The 15,111-nt window shown below is 48.6% G+C and overlaps 13 non-coding genes across 13 annotated transcripts; 7 read left to right on the top strand and 6 right to left on the bottom strand.

Annotated features, from left to right (window-relative positions):
- The first annotated feature begins 616 nt into the window (after positions 1–616).
- On the top strand, positions 617–780 carry LOC135023526 (U1 spliceosomal RNA). The gene has a single exon (XR_010220470.1). It is a non-coding gene; the product is annotated as a U1 spliceosomal RNA (small nuclear RNA).
- Positions 781–932: 152 nt separating this feature from the next.
- LOC135023666 (U1 spliceosomal RNA) lies at positions 933–1,095 on the top strand. The gene has a single exon (XR_010220606.1). It is a non-coding gene; the product is annotated as a U1 spliceosomal RNA (small nuclear RNA).
- Positions 1,096–1,766: 671 nt separating this feature from the next.
- On the top strand, positions 1,767–1,930 carry LOC135023504 (U1 spliceosomal RNA). Its single transcript, XR_010220448.1, has one exon. It is a non-coding gene; the product is annotated as a U1 spliceosomal RNA (small nuclear RNA).
- A 152-nt stretch (positions 1,931–2,082) lies between these two features.
- LOC135023708 (U1 spliceosomal RNA) lies at positions 2,083–2,245 on the top strand. The gene has a single exon (XR_010220636.1). It is a non-coding gene; the product is annotated as a U1 spliceosomal RNA (small nuclear RNA).
- A 674-nt stretch (positions 2,246–2,919) lies between these two features.
- Positions 2,920–3,083, top strand: LOC135023587 (U1 spliceosomal RNA). The gene has a single exon (XR_010220528.1). It is a non-coding gene; the product is annotated as a U1 spliceosomal RNA (small nuclear RNA).
- A 152-nt stretch (positions 3,084–3,235) lies between these two features.
- LOC135023656 (U1 spliceosomal RNA) lies at positions 3,236–3,398 on the top strand. The gene has a single exon (XR_010220596.1). It is a non-coding gene; the product is annotated as a U1 spliceosomal RNA (small nuclear RNA).
- A 655-nt stretch (positions 3,399–4,053) lies between these two features.
- Positions 4,054–4,217, top strand: LOC135023517 (U1 spliceosomal RNA). The gene has a single exon (XR_010220461.1). It is a non-coding gene; the product is annotated as a U1 spliceosomal RNA (small nuclear RNA).
- Positions 4,218–12,175: 7,958 nt separating this feature from the next.
- Positions 12,176–12,338, bottom strand: LOC135023709 (U1 spliceosomal RNA). Its single transcript, XR_010220637.1, has one exon. It is a non-coding gene; the product is annotated as a U1 spliceosomal RNA (small nuclear RNA).
- Positions 12,339–12,490: 152 nt separating this feature from the next.
- Positions 12,491–12,654, bottom strand: LOC135023616 (U1 spliceosomal RNA). Its single transcript, XR_010220556.1, has one exon. It is a non-coding gene; the product is annotated as a U1 spliceosomal RNA (small nuclear RNA).
- A 676-nt stretch (positions 12,655–13,330) lies between these two features.
- On the bottom strand, positions 13,331–13,493 carry LOC135023677 (U1 spliceosomal RNA). Its single transcript, XR_010220616.1, has one exon. It is a non-coding gene; the product is annotated as a U1 spliceosomal RNA (small nuclear RNA).
- Positions 13,494–13,645: 152 nt separating this feature from the next.
- On the bottom strand, positions 13,646–13,809 carry LOC135023579 (U1 spliceosomal RNA). The gene has a single exon (XR_010220520.1). It is a non-coding gene; the product is annotated as a U1 spliceosomal RNA (small nuclear RNA).
- A 671-nt stretch (positions 13,810–14,480) lies between these two features.
- Positions 14,481–14,643, bottom strand: LOC135023628 (U1 spliceosomal RNA). The gene has a single exon (XR_010220568.1). It is a non-coding gene; the product is annotated as a U1 spliceosomal RNA (small nuclear RNA).
- A 152-nt stretch (positions 14,644–14,795) lies between these two features.
- On the bottom strand, positions 14,796–14,959 carry LOC135023568 (U1 spliceosomal RNA). Its single transcript, XR_010220509.1, has one exon. It is a non-coding gene; the product is annotated as a U1 spliceosomal RNA (small nuclear RNA).
- Between the last annotated feature and the right edge of the window lie 152 nt (positions 14,960–15,111).

The following is a 15,111-nucleotide window of genomic DNA, read 5'->3' as shown; positions in this document are numbered from 1 at the left end:
TTCTTGAGCCGCTCCCTTCTATACCCTTGCGCACTATCCTTACTTCTCCCGTCTGCTTACTTTGTGCCTTCCAATGCACAATGCAAACTACAGGTAGTGCTGCAGGGCCCACACCCTTTTACTTGCCGTACAGAGCAGCTCTGGAGCTGTTACAGAGCCCAGCTACTGCAAGAAATCAGCTTGAATGATTCAGGGGCTGAGGCATAGCCAACATGAGCCCCACACCGAAGGAGGGTGGAGATGTTTAATGCGAACTAGGGGTCATCCAAGCGCTGCAAAAGGCCGCCATGCCCTGCACGCCCCTTTTCTCTTTTCACATGCAGACGAGGGTTGAAGCCAACTTTGACCCACTGCTTGGATGACATCACCATATGCAAATCCATCTGCTGCAGGCCTTCCCCCAGGAATGCTTGCACTAGTTGTTGCATTTGGTTTGTTGTTTGGGGGTGCTTCAGTATTAGGCAGCCTTCTGCCCTCCCATGTTCATCTGAAAATATGTGTTCTCCCTGCAGTTGTTGTCCCCAGATGAGAGTTCCCTTGTGCTGCCTCAGTTGAATCTCCTTTACTTGACAGAAATGTGCCTGAGCAGCGGCCCTCCCCAGCCCTATCCCAAATCATACTTATTTTGCATAGGCGATACCATGGTCATGAAGATTGTTTTCCCAGGGTGAGGTTCATTCATTGCATTCTGGGTATGCTGACCCCTGTGATTTCCCCAAATGTGGGAAACTCGACTGCATTATTTGTGGTAGTGGGGGACTGTGTTTGTGCTTTCCTCTGGTCAGCTCTGGTAAAAGTCAGATTTCTTTGTCTCGGATCTTCCTCTAGCCTTGTTCTTCTTTCGAGAGTTCCCTTGTGCTGCCTCAGTTGGATCTCCTTCACTTGACAGGGGGGTACCCGAGCAGCGACCCTCCCCAGCTCTAGCCCAAATCCTACTTACCTGCCAGGTGAGATACTATGATCATGAAGGTGCTTCTCCCAGGGCAAGGCTCACCCATTGCACTCTGGGTGTGCTGCTCCTGCGATTTCCCCAAATGTGGGAAACTTGACTGCATAATTTGTGTTTCCCCTGGTCGGCTCTCGTATAATTCAGATCTCTTTGTCTCAGGTCTCTCTCCAGCCTAGTTTGCTGTCTGTTTCCACTTCTCTTTTCTTGAGCTGCTCCCTTCTATGCCATTGGGCACTATCCTGACTTCTCCCGTCTGCTTACTTTGTGCCTTCCAATGCACAATGCAAACTACAGGTAGTGCTGCAGGGCCCACACCCTTTTACTTGCCGTACAGAGCAGCTCTAGAGCTGTTACAGTGCCCAGCTGCTGCAAGAAATCAGCTTGTATGCTTCAGGGCCTGGGGCATAGCCAACATGAGCCCCACACCGAAGGAGGGGGGAGGTGTTTAATGCGAACTAGGGGTCATCCAAGCGCCGCAAAAGGCCGCCATGCCCTGCACGCCCCTTTTCTCTTTTCATATGCAGACGAGGGTTGAAGCCAACTTTGACCCACTGCTTGGATGACATCACCATATGCAAATCCATCTGCTGCAGGCCTTCCCCCAGGAATGCTTGCACTAGTTGTTGCATTTGGTTTGTTGTTTGGGGGTGCTTCAGTATTAGGCAGCCTTCTGCCCTCCCATGTTCATCTGAAAATATGTGTTCTCCCTGCAGTTGTTGTCCCCAGATGAGAGTTCCCTTGTGCTGCCTCAGTTGAATCTCCTTTACTTGACAGAGATGTGCCTGAGCAGCGGCCCTCCCCAGCCCTATCCCAAATCATACTTATTTTGCATAGGAGATACCATGGTCATGAAGATTGTTCTCCCAGGGTGAGGTTCATTCATTGCATTCTGGGTATGCTGACCCCTGTGATTTCCCCAAATGTGGGAAACTCGACTGCATTATTTGTTGTAGTGGGGGACTGTGTTTGTGCTTTCCTCTGGTCAGCTCTGGTAAAAGTCAGATTTCTTTGTCTCAGATCTTCCTCTAGCCTTGTTCTTCTTTCCAGAGTTCCCTTGTGCTGCCTCAGTTGGATCTACTTCACTTGACAGGGATATGCCCGAGCAGCGACCATCCCCAGCTCTAGCCCAACTCCTACTTACCTGCCAGGTGAGATACTATGATCATGAAGGTGCTTCTCCCAGGGCAAGGCTCACCCATTGCACTCTGGGTGTGCTGCCCCTGCGATTTCCCCAAATGTGGGAAACTTGACTGCAGAATTTGTGTTTCCCCTGGTCGGCTCTCGTATAATTCAGATCTCTTTGTCTCGGGTCTCTCTACAGCCTAGTTTGCTGTCTGTTTCCACTTCTTTTTTCTTGAGCCCCTCCCTTTTATACCCTTGTGCACTATCCTGACTTCTCCTCCTCTCTGCTTACTTTGTGCCTTCCAATGCACAATGCAAACTACAGGTAGTGCTGCAGGGCCCACACCCTTTTACTTGCCTTACAGAGCAGCTCTGGAGCTGTTACAGTGCCAAGCTGCTGCAAGAAATCAGCTTGAATGCTTCAGGGGCTGGGGCATGGCCAACATGAGACCAACACCGAAGGAGGGTGGGGGTGTTTAATGCAAACTAAGGGTCATCCAAGCGCCGCTAAAGGCCGCCATGCCCTGCACGCCCCTTTTCTCTTTTCATATGCAGACGAGGGTTGAAGCCAACTTTGACCCACTGCTTGGATGACATCACCATATGCAAATCCATCTGCGGCAGGCCTTCCCCCAGGAATGCTTGCACTAGTTGTTGCATTTGGTTTGTTGTTTGGGGGTGCTTCAGTATTAGGCAGCCTTCTGCCCTCCCATGTTCATCTGAAAATATGTGTTCTCCCTGCAGTTGTTGTCCCCAGATGAGAGTTCCCTTGTGCTGCCTCAGTTGAATCTCCTTTACTTGACAGAGATGTGCCTGAGCAGCGGCCCTCCCCAGCCCTATCCCAAATCATACTTATTTTGCATAGGAGATACCATGGTCATGAACATTATTCTCCCAGGGTGAGGTTCATTCATTGCATTCTGGGTATGCTGACCCCTGTGATTTCCCCAAATGTGGGTAACTCGACTGCATTATTTGTGGTAGTGGGGGACTGTGTTTGTGTTTTCCTCTGGTCAGCTCTGGTAAAAGTCAGATTTCTTTGTTTCAGATCTTCCTCTAGCCTTGTTCTTCTTTCGAGAGTTCTCTTGTGCTGCCTCAGTTGGATCTCCTTCACTTGACAGGGGGGTGCCCGAGCAGCGACCCTCCCCAGCTCAAGCCCAACTCCTACTTACCTGCCAGGTGAGATACTATGATCATGAAGGTGCTTCTCCCAGGGCAAGGCTCACCCATTGCACTCTGGGTGTGCTGCCCCTGCGATTTCCCCAAATGTGGGAAACTTGACTGAATAATTTGTGTTTCCCCTGGTCGGCTCTCGTATAATTCAGATCTCTTTGTCTCAGGTCTCTCTCCAGCCTAGTTTGCTGTCTGTTTCCACTTCTTTTTTCTTGAGCCCCTCCCTTTTATACCCTTGTGTACTATCCTGACTTCTCCTCCTGTCTGCTTACTTTGTGCCTTCCAATGCACAATGCAAACTACACACCCTTTTACTTGCCTTACAGAGCAGCTCTGTTGCTGTTACAGTGCCAAGCTGCTGTAAGAAATCAGCTTGAATGCTTCAGGGGCTGGGGCATTGTCAACATGAGCCCCACACCGTAGGAGGGTGGGGGTGTTTAATGCGAACTAAGGGTCATCCAAGCGCCGCAAAAGGCCGCCATGCCCTGCATACCCCTTTTCTCTTTTCATATGCAGATGAGGGTTCCAGCCAACTTTGGCCCACTGCTTGGATGACATCACCGTATGCAAATCCGTCTTCTGCAGAACTTCCCCCAGGAATGCTTGTACTAGTTGTTGCATTTGGTTTGTTGTTTGGGGGTGCTTCAGTATTAGGCAGCCTTCTGCCCTCCCATGTTCATCTGAAAATATGTGTTCTCCCTGCAGTTGTTGTCCCCAGATGAGAGTTCCCTTGTGCTGCCTCAGTTGAATCTCCTATACTTGACAGAGATGTGCCTGAGCAGCGGCCCTCCCCAGCCCTATCCCAAATCATACTTATTTTGCATAGGCGATACCATGGTCATGAAGATTGTTCTCCCAGGGTGAGGTTCATTCATTGCATTCTGGGTATGCTGACCCCTGTGATTTCCCCAAATGTGGGAAACTCGACTGCATTATTTGTGGTAGTGGGGGACTGTGTTTGTGCTTTCCTCTGGTCAGCTCTGGTAAAAGTCAGATTTCTTTGTCTCAGATCTTCCTCTAGCCTTGTTCTTCTTTCGAGAGTTCCCTTGTGCTGCCTCAGTTGGATCTCCTTCACTTGACAGGGGGTGCCCGAGCAGCAATCCTCCACAGCTCTGGCCCAACTCCTACTTACCTGCCAGGTGAGATACTATGATCTTCACTGTTAGGGCAATCAGGATGTGGAATTCCCTGCCAGGGAAGGTGGTAATGGCGGACTCTGTAATTGGATTTAAAAAAGGAATGGATACATTTCTGAATGAAAAAGCTATCCAAGGTTATAATACTTAAAATATCAACATGGTTAATCCGGGGGTAACATGAGTTGTAGTAGCTAACTTGTCATAAAACATTATTCAGCAAGTATGTAGAATCATCACAACTTAAAACAGGTTGAACACGATGGGCAATTTGCCTCTATTCAACCTCAAAAACTATGTTACTATATGTTACTATATTACTATGTTACTGTAGTATACAGAACACCACAATGCAATGAGCAGTGATAGTGAGCACTGATGAGGATACTAGAACTGACACTGAGCAGAAAGATGCAGCACTGGACTATTAGTAATGTACTGTAGTATGCTGAGCACAACAATGCAGCACAAGACAATGAGCAGTGATACTGAGCACTGATGAGGATACTACTGAGAACTGACACTTAGCAGGAGAGACACACTACTAGTATTACTGAGCAGCAATAAGTATCCACTGATACTGAGCACTGATATTGAGATTTCCACTGAGAGAACATAGCCACGTCCTCTCCGCTCTCTCTTCAATGTACGAGTAAAAATGGCGGCAACGCGCATCTCTTTATATGGAATCCGAATCTCGCGAGAATCCGACAGCGGGATGATGACATTTTCCCTTGTTCAGGTTTTCCGAGTCAGGCGGGAACAACCGAGCCTGCCTCGGACCAGTGTAAACCACGTGGAGTTCATGGGGAATTCGGTTCTCGGAGAACCGAACCCGCTCCTCTCTACCTTATACCCATCAATTTTTTTTATTTTCAATCTAAGCCCCTGCAGTTTTCTGTAAGCATCTGCTTTGCTATGATGATCAACAAGTCACAAGGGCAAACACTCAGGGCTTGAGGCGTAGATCTTAGGACCAGCTGCTACAAGCATGGCAGAGGTGTCACTATCACTGGTGACACCCAGAGAGGTGGCGAGGGAGATTGTAATGCAGTGCGCGCAGATAAGCAGCGCAATGGTAAAAAGGAGGCATGGTTTCATAGGTAGGGGCGTGGCCTGGTGGCCTGAATCTACATTTTGTTGCTCCGGGTGTCTCGGGGGTTGGGGGCTGCACCGGGGACTAGTGTGTGAGCGGTGCTGGCTCCTGCACAGTGACAGGGCATGGCCACTAGAGATGTGCACCGGAAATTTTTCGGGTTTTGTGTTTTGGTTTTGGGTTCGGTTCCGCGGCCGTGTTTTGGGTTCGAACGCGTTTTGGCTAAACCTCACCGAATTTTTTTTGTCGGATTCGGGTGTGTTTTGGATTCGGGTGTTTTTTTCAAAAAACCCTAAAAAACAGCTTAAATCATAGAATTTGGGAGTCATTTTGATCCCAAAGTATTATTAACCTCAATAACCATAATTTCCACTCATTTTCAGTCTATTCTTAACACCTCACACCTCACAATATTATTTTTAGTCCTAAAATTTGCACCGAGGTCGCTGGATGACTAAGCTCAGCGACCCAAGTGGCCGACACAAACACCTGGCCCATCTAGGAGTGTCACTGCAGTGTCACGCAGGATGGCCCTTCCAAAAACACTCCCCAAACAGCACATGACGCAAAGAAAAAAAGAGGCGCAATGAGGTAGCTGTGTGACTAAGCTCAGCGACCCAAGTGGCCGACACAAACACCTGGCCCATCTAGGAGTGGCACTGCAGTGTCACGCAGGATGGCCCTTCCAAAAAACACTCCCCAAACAGCACATGACGCAAAGAAAAAAAGAGGCGCAATGAGGTAGCTGTGTGACTAAGCTCAGCGACCCAAGTGGCCGACACAAACACCTGGCCCATCTAGGAGTGTCACTGCAGTGTCACGCAGGATGGCCCTTCCAAAAAACACTCCCCAAACAGCACATGACGCAAAGAAAAAAAGAGGCGCAATGAGGTAGCTGTGTGACTAAGCTCAGCGACCCAAGTGGCCGACACAAACACCTGGCCCATCTAGGAGTGGCACTGCAGTGTCACGCAGGATGGCCCTTCCAAAAAACACTCCCCAAACAGCACATGACGCAAAGAAAAATGAAAGAAAAAAGAGGTGCAAGATGGAATTGTCCTTGGGCCCTCCCACCCACCCTTATGTTGTATAAACAGGACATGCACACTTTAACCAACCCATCATTTCAGTGACAGGGTCTGCCACACGACTGTGACTGAAATGACGGGTTGGTTTGGACCCCCACCAAAAAAGAAGCAATTAATCTCTCCTTGCACAAACTGGCTCTACAGAGGCAAGATGTCCACCTCATCATCATCCTCCGATTCATCACCGTGTACATCCCCCTCCTCACAGATTATCAATTCGTCCCCACTGGAATCCACCATGTCAGCTCCCTGTGTACTTTGTGGAGGCAATTGCTGCTGGTCAATGTCTCCACGGAGCAATTGATTATAATTCATTTTAATGAACATCATCTTCTCCACATTTTCTGGAAGTAACCTCGTACGCCGATTGCTGACAAGGTGAGCGGCGGCACTAAACACTCTTTCGGAGTACACACTTGTGGGAGGGCAACTTAGGTAGAATAAAGCCAGTTTGTGCAAGGGCCTCCAAATTGCCTCTTTTTCCTGCTAGTATACGTACGGACTGTCTGACGTGCCTACTTGGATGCGGTCACTCATATAATCCTCCACCATTCTTTCAATGGTGAGAGAATCATATGCAGTGACAGTAGATAATCGTTGGCAGGTCCTTCAGTCCGGACCAGATGTCAGCATCAGCAGTCGCTCCAGACTGCCCTGCATCACCGCCAGCGGGTGGGCTCGGAATTCTGAGCCTTTTCCTCGCACCCCCAATTGCGGGAGAATGTGAAGGAGGAGCTGTTGACCGATCAAGTTCCACTTGACTTGATAATTTTCTCACCAGCAGGTCTTTGAACCCCTGCAGACTTGTGTCTGCCGGAAAGAGAGATACAACGTAGGTTTTAAATCTAGGATCGAGCACGGTGGCCAAAATGTAGTGCTCTGATTTCAACAGATTGACCACCCGTGAATCCTGGTTAAGCGAATGAAGGGCTCCATCCACAAGTCCCACATGCCTAGCGGAATCGCTCTGTCTTAGCTCCTCCTTCAATGTCTCCAGCTTCTTCTGCAAAAGCCTGATGACGGGAATGACCTGACTCAGGCTGGCAGTGTCTGAACTGACTTCACGTGTGGCAAGTTCAAAAGGTTTCAGAACCTTGCACAACGTTGAAATCATTCTCCACTGCGCTTGAGACAGGTGCATTCCACCTCCTATATCGTGGTCAGATGTATAGGCTTGAATGGCCTTTTGCTGCTCCTCCATCCTCTGAAGCATATAGAGGGTTGAATTCCACCTCGTTACCACTTCTTGCTTCAGATGATGGCAGGGCAGGTTCAGGCGTTTTTGGTGTTGCTCCAGTCTTCTGTACGTGGTGCCTGTACGCCGAAAGTGTCCCGCAATTCTTCTGGCCACCGACAGCATCTCTTGCACGCCCCTGTCGTTTTTTAAATAATTCTGCACCACCAAATTCAAGGTATGTGCAAAACATGGGACGTGCTGGAATTTGCCCAGATATAATGCACGCACAATATTGCTGGCGTTGTCCGATGCCACAAATCCACAGGAGAGTCCAATTGGGGTAAGCCATTCTGCGATGATCTTCCTCAGTTGCCGTAAGAGGTTTTCAGCTGTGTGCGTATTCTGGAAAGCGGTGATACAAAGCGTAGCCTGCCTAGGAAAGAGTTGGCGTTTGCGAGATGCTGCTACTGGTGCCGCCGCTGCTGTTCTTGCGGCGGGAGTCAATACATCTACCCAGTGGGCTGTCACAGTCATATAGTCCTGAGTCTGCCCTGCCCCACTTGTCCACATGTCCGTGGTTAAGTGGACATTGGGTACAACTGCATTTTTTAGGACACTGGTGAGTCTTTTTCTGAGGTCTGTGTACATTTTCGGTATCGCCTGCCTAGAGAAATGGAACCTAGATGGTATTTGGTACCGGGGACACAGTACCTCAATCAAGTCTATAGTTGGCTCTGAAGTAATGATGGATACCGGAACCACGTTTATCACCGCCCAGGATGCCAAGGCCTCAGTTATCTGGGATGACCATCGACTCCCAGCAGCAACAACAGCAGCGCCAGCAGCAGTAGGCGTTACACTCAAGGATGCATCGGAGGAATCCCAGGCAGGAGAGAACTCGTCAGAATTGCCAGTGACATGGCCTGCAGGACTATTGGCATTCCTGGGGAAGGAGGAAATTGACACTGAGGGAGTTGGTGGGGTGGTTTGCGTGAGCTTGGTTACAAGAGGAAGGGATTTACTGGTCAGTGGACTGCTTCCGCTGTCGCCCAAAGTTTTTGAACTTGTCACTGACTTATGATGAATGCGCTGCAGGTGACGTATAAGGGAGGATGTTCCGAGGTGGTTAACGTCCTTACCCCTACTTATTACAGCTTGACAAAGGCAACACACGGCTTGACACCTGTTGTTCGCATTTCTGTTGAAATACTTCCACACCGAAGAGCTGATTTTTTTGGTATTTTCACCAGGCATGTCAATGGCCATATTCCTCCCACGGACAACAGGTGTCTCCCCGGGTGCCTGACTTAAACAAACCACCTCACCATCAGAATCCTCCTTGTCAATTTCCTCCCCAGCGCCAGCAACACCCATATCCTCCTCATCCTGGTGTACTTCAACACTGACATCTTCAATCTGACTATCAGAAACTGGACTGTGGGTGCTCCTTCCAGCACTTGCAGGGGGTGTGCAAATGGTGGAAGGTGCATGCTCTTCACGTCCAGTGTTGGGAAGGTCAGGCATCGCAACCGACACAATTGGACTCTCCTTGTGGATTTGTGATTTTGAAGAACGCACAGTTCTTTGCTGTGCTTTTGCCAGCTTAAGTCTTTTCATTTTTCTAGCGAGAGGCTGAGTGCTTCCATCCTCATGTGAAGCTGAACCACTAGCCATGAACATAGGCCAGGGCCTCAGCCGTTCCTTGCCACTCCTTGTGGTAAATGGCATATTGGCAAGTTTACGCTTCTCCTCCGACGATTTTTATTTAGATTTTTGAGTCCTTTTTTTACTGATCTTTTGTGTTTTGGATTTTACATGCTCTGTACTATGACATTGGGCATCGGCATTGGCAGACGACGTTGATGGAATTTCATCTTCTCGGCCATGACTAGTGGCAGCAGCTTCAGCACGAGGTGGAAGTGGATCTTGATCTTTCCCTATTTTTGGAACCTCAACATTTTTGTTCTCTATATTTTAATAGGCATTAATATTTAAAAGGCACCTCAGGTAAACAATGGAGATGGATGGATACTAGTATACTTATGGATGACGAGTGACTGACGACACAGAGGTAGCTACAGCCGTGGACTACCGTACTGCGTCTGCTAGTATAGAGATGATAATTAATGATATAAAAAAAATATATATATAACTACTGTAGGTATATATAATATAATGACGGACCTGGTGGACACTGTCAGCAGACTGCTAAACTACTAGTATGAAGAAGATAGAAAAAAAACCCCACCTCAGGTAGGTAGGTATACAATTATGGACGAGCACTGACGACACAGAGATAGCCACAGCCGTGGCCTACCATACTGCGTCTGCTAGTATAGAGATGATAATTAATGATATAAAAAAAATATATATAACTACTGTAGGTATATATAATATAATGACGGACCTGGTGGACACTGTCAGCAGACTGCTAAACTACTAGTATGAAGAAGATAGAAAAAAAACTCCACCACAGGTAGGTATACAATTATGGATGAGTGACGACACAGAGGTAGGTACAGCCGTGGACTACCGTACTGCGTCTGCTAGTATAGATAATATACTAAATATATTACTACTGTAGGTATATAATATAATGACGGACCTGGTGGACACTGTCAGCAGACTCCTAAACTACTAGTATGAAGAAGATAGAAAAAAAACCCCCACCACAGGTTGGTATACAATTATGGACGAGTGACGACACAGAGGTAGGTACAGCCGTGGACTACCATACTGCGTCTGCTAGTATAGACAATATATTAAATATATTACTACTGTAGGTATATAATATAATTACGGACCTGGTGGACACTGTCAGCAGACTCCTAAACTACTAGTATGAAGAAGATAGAAAAAAAACCCCACCACAGTTAGGTATACAATTATGGACGAGTGACGACACAGAGGTAGGTACAGCCGTGGACTACCGTACTGCGTCTGCTAGTATAGATAATATACTAAATATATTACTACTGTAGGTATATAATATAATGACGGACCTGGTGGACACTGCCAGCAGACTCCTAAACTACGAGTATGAAGAAGATAGTAATCAGTGTCCACACCAGTGCGCACACGGTCCACCCCCTACGGCCACGCTCCCCTTCATCAGCGGCCTCGTGATCCGGAAGGGCGGTGTGTGTGTGACTGACCTTAGGAAGAAACCGGAGCCTCCGCTGCAGTGACCCAGCAACCAGGGCACGGGAGTATACAGCGCCGCTGGGAGTGATGAAGCTGCAGTAAAGATGTCTATTAGACCTAGCCTGCTGCAGCCCTTGTAGATTCTCATAAAACAAGTTCTTCTTTTCTTGTCAAAATTAATAGCTAAGAATAGGCTGCCTGAGGCAGGCCCCTGTTAAGTGGCCTGCTACTGAAGGCACCAACTACAAACTGAGCTCCCTGTTCATGGAAGCGGGGTTATAGAGGAGGATGCGCTGAGCATCTTGGGAACAGTCAAAAGCTTTGAGCCGGTTGGTGCCTCAGATCAAGATCCTACTCTACACCCCAATGTGAATCCTTGTGGAGTCCAGTGTACCCCACAGAAGAAATTAATGTGTCACACCCATTGGCAGCAACCTTAGAATAGCTGCTGACGGGCACAATTGAGAAAAAAAGGGGGGGGGGACATTTGAATCCAGCACATAGATGCAATTCAAATATGTAATTTGTACCTTCCTATTTTAAAATATAATGGATGAACCTCACCCTGTGAGAACAATCTTCATGATCAAGAGATCTCATATGCAAAATAAGTATGAGTTGGGATAGGGCTGGGGAGGGTGGCTGCTCGGGCAGCCCCTGCCCCGTCAAGTTAAGGAGATTCAACTGAGGAAGCACAAGGGAACTCTCGTCTGGGGACAACAACTGCAGGGAGACCACATCTTTTCAGATGAACATGGGAGGGCGGAAGGCTGCCTAATACTGAAGCACCATCAAATATCAAACCATATGCAACAACTAGTACAAGCATTCCTGGGGGAAGGTCTGCAGCAGACGGATTTGCATACGGTGATGTCATCCAAGCAGTGGGCCAAAGTTGGCTGGAACCCTCATCTGCATATGAAAAGAGAAAAGGGGCATGCAGGGCATGGCGGCCTTTTGCGGTGCTTGGATGACCCCTAGTTCGCATTAAACAACCCCACCCTCCTTTGGTGTGGGGCTCATGTTGGCTATGCCCCAGCCCCTGAAGCATTCAAGCTGATTTCTTGCAGCAGCTGGGCACTGTAACAGCTCCAGAGCTGCTCTGTAAGGCAACTAAAAGGGTGTGGGCCCTGCAGCACTACCTGTAGTTCGCATTGTGCGTTGGAAGGCACAAAGTAAGCAGACGGGAGAAGTCAGGATAGTGCGCAAGGGCATAGAAGGGAGCGGCTCCAGAAAAGAGAAGTGGAAACAGACAGCAAACTAGGCTGGAGAGAGACCTGAGACAAAGAGATCTGAATTATACGAGAGCCGACCAGGGGAAACACAAATTATGCAATCAAGTTTCCCACATTTGGGGAAATCGCAGGAGCAGCACACCCAGAGTGCAATGGGTGAGCCTTGCCCTGGGAGAAGCACCTTCATGATCATAGTATCTCACCTGGCAGGTAAGTAGGAGTTGGGCTAGAGCTGGGGAGGGTCACTGCTTGGGCACCCCCCTGTCAAGTGAAGGAGATCCAACTGAGGCAGCACAAGGGAACTCTCGAAAGAAGAACAAGGCTAGAGGAAAATCTGAGACAAATAAATCTGACTTTTACCAGAGCTGACCAGAGGAAAACACAAACACAGTCCCCCACTACCACAAAAAATGCAGGCGAGTTTCCTACATTTGGGGAAATCACAGGAGTCAGCATACCCAGAATGCAATGAATGAACCTCACCCTGGGTGAACAATCTTCATGACCATGGTGTCTCCTATGCAAAATAAGTATGATCTGGGATAGGGCTGGGGAGGGCCGCTGCTCAGGCACATCTCTGTCAAGTAAAGGAGATTCAACTGAGGCAGCACAAGGGAACTCTCATCTGGGGACAACAACTGCAGGGAGAACACATATTTTCAGATGAACATGGGAGGGCAGAAGGCTGCCTAATACTGAAGCACCCCCAAACAACAAACCAAATGCAACAACTAGTAAAAGCATTCCTGGGTGAAGGTCTGCAGAAGACGGATTTGCATACGGTGATGTCATCCAAGCAGTGGGCCAAAGTTGGCTGGAACCCTCATCTGCATATGAAAAGAGAAAAGGGTTATGCAGGGCATGGCGGCCTTTTGCGGCGCTTGGATGACCCCTAGTTCGCATTAAACACCCCCACCCTCCTTTGGTGTGGGGCTCATGTTGGCCATGCCCCATCCCCTGAAGCATTCAAGCTGATTTCTTGCAGCAGCTGGGCACTGTAACAGCTCCAGAGCTGCTCTGTAAGGCAAGTAAAATATTGTGTGGGCCCTGCAGCACTACCTGTAGTTTGCATTGTGCATTGGAAGGCACAAAGTAAGCAGACGGGAGGAGAAGTCAGGATAGTGCACAAGGGTATAGAAGGGAGGGGCTCAAGATAAAAGAAGTGGAAACAGACAGCAAACTAGGCTGGAGAAAGACCTGAGACAAAGAGATCTGAATTATACGAGAGCCGACCAGAGGAAACACAAATTATGCAGTCAAGTGTCCCACATTTGGGGAAATCGTAGGAGCAGCACACCCAGAGTGCAATGGGTGAGCCTTGCCCTGGGAGAAGCACCTTCCTGATCATAGTATCTCACCTGGCAGGTAAGTAGGAGTTGGGCTAGAGCTGGGGAGGGTCGCTGCTCGGGCACCCCCCTGTCAAGTGAAGGAGATCCAACTGAGGCAGCACAAAGAAACTCTCGAAAGAAGAACAAGGCTAGAGGAAGATCTGAGACAAAGAAATCTGACTTTTACCAGAGCTGACCAGAGGAAAGCACAAACACAGTCCCCCACTACCACAAATAATGCAGTCGAGTTTCCCACATTTGGGGAAATCACAGGGGTCAGCATACCCAGAATGCAATGAATGAACCTCACCCTGGGAGAACAATCTTCATGACCATGGTATCTCCTATGCAAAATAAGTATGATTTGGGATAGGGCTGGGGAGGGCCGCTGCTCAGGCACATCTCTGTCAAGTAAAGGAGATTCAACTGAGGCAGCACAAGGGAACTCTCATCTGGGGACAACAACTGCAGGGAGAACACATATTTTCAGATGAACATGGGAGGGCAGAAGGCTGCCTAATACTGAAGCACCCCCAAATAACAAACCAAATGCAACAACTAGTAAAAGCATTCCTGGGTGAAGGTCTGCAGAAGACGGATTTGCATACGGTGATGTCATCCAAGCAGTGGGCCAAAGTTGGCTGGAACCCTCATCTGCATATGAAAAGAGAAAAGGGTTATGCAGGGCATGGCGGCCTTTTGCGGCGCTTGGATGACCCCTAGTTCGCATTAAACACCTCCACCCTCCTTCGGTGTGGGGCTCATGTTGGCTATGCCCCAGCCCCTGAAGCATTCAAGCTGATTTCTTGCCGCAGCTGGGCACTGTAACAGCTCCAGAGCTGCTCTGTAAGGCAACTAAAAGGGTGTGGGCCCTGCAGCACTACCTGTAGTTCGCATTGTGCGTTGGAAGGCACAAAGTAAGTAGACGGGAGAAGTCAGGATAGTGCGCAAGGGCATAGAAGGGAGCGGCTCAAGAAAAGAGAAGTGGAAACAGACAGCAAACTAGGCTGGAGAGAGACCTGAGACAAAGAGATCTGAATTATACGAGAGCCGACCAGGAGAAACACAAATTATGCAGTCAAGTTTCCCACATTTGGGGAAATCGCAGGGGCAGCACACCCAGAGTGCAATGGGTGAGCCTTGCCCTGGGAGAAGCACCTTCCTGATCATAGTATCTCACCTGGCAGGTAAGTAGGAGTTGGGCTAGAGCTGGGGAGGGTCGCTGCTCGGGCACCCCCCTGTCAAGTGAAGGAGATCCAACTGAGGCAGCACAAAGAAACTCTCGAAAGAAGAACAAGGCTAGAGGAAGATCTGAGACAAAGAAATCTGACTTTTACCAGAGCTGACCAGAGGAAAGCACAAACACAGTCCCCCACTACCACAAATAATGCAGTCGAGTTTCCCACATTTGGGGAAATCACAGGGGTCAGCATACCCAGAATGCAATGAATGAACCTCACCCTGGGAGAACAATCTTCATGACCATGGTATCTCCTATGCAAAATAAGTATGATTTGGGATAGGGCTGGGGAGGGCCGCTGCTCAGGCACATCTCTGTCAAGTAAAGGAGATTCAACTGAGGCAGCACAAGGGAACTCTCATCTGGGGACAACAACTGCAGGGAGAACACATATTTTCAGATGAACATGGGAGGGCAGAAGGC

Source organism: Pseudophryne corroboree, unplaced genomic scaffold (assembly GCF_028390025.1).
Source record: "Pseudophryne corroboree isolate aPseCor3 unplaced genomic scaffold, aPseCor3.hap2 scaffold_400, whole genome shotgun sequence".
Lineage (NCBI taxonomy): Eukaryota > Metazoa > Chordata > Amphibia > Anura > Myobatrachidae > Pseudophryne > Pseudophryne corroboree.
This window is presented reverse-complemented; position numbering and strand designations above follow the sequence as displayed.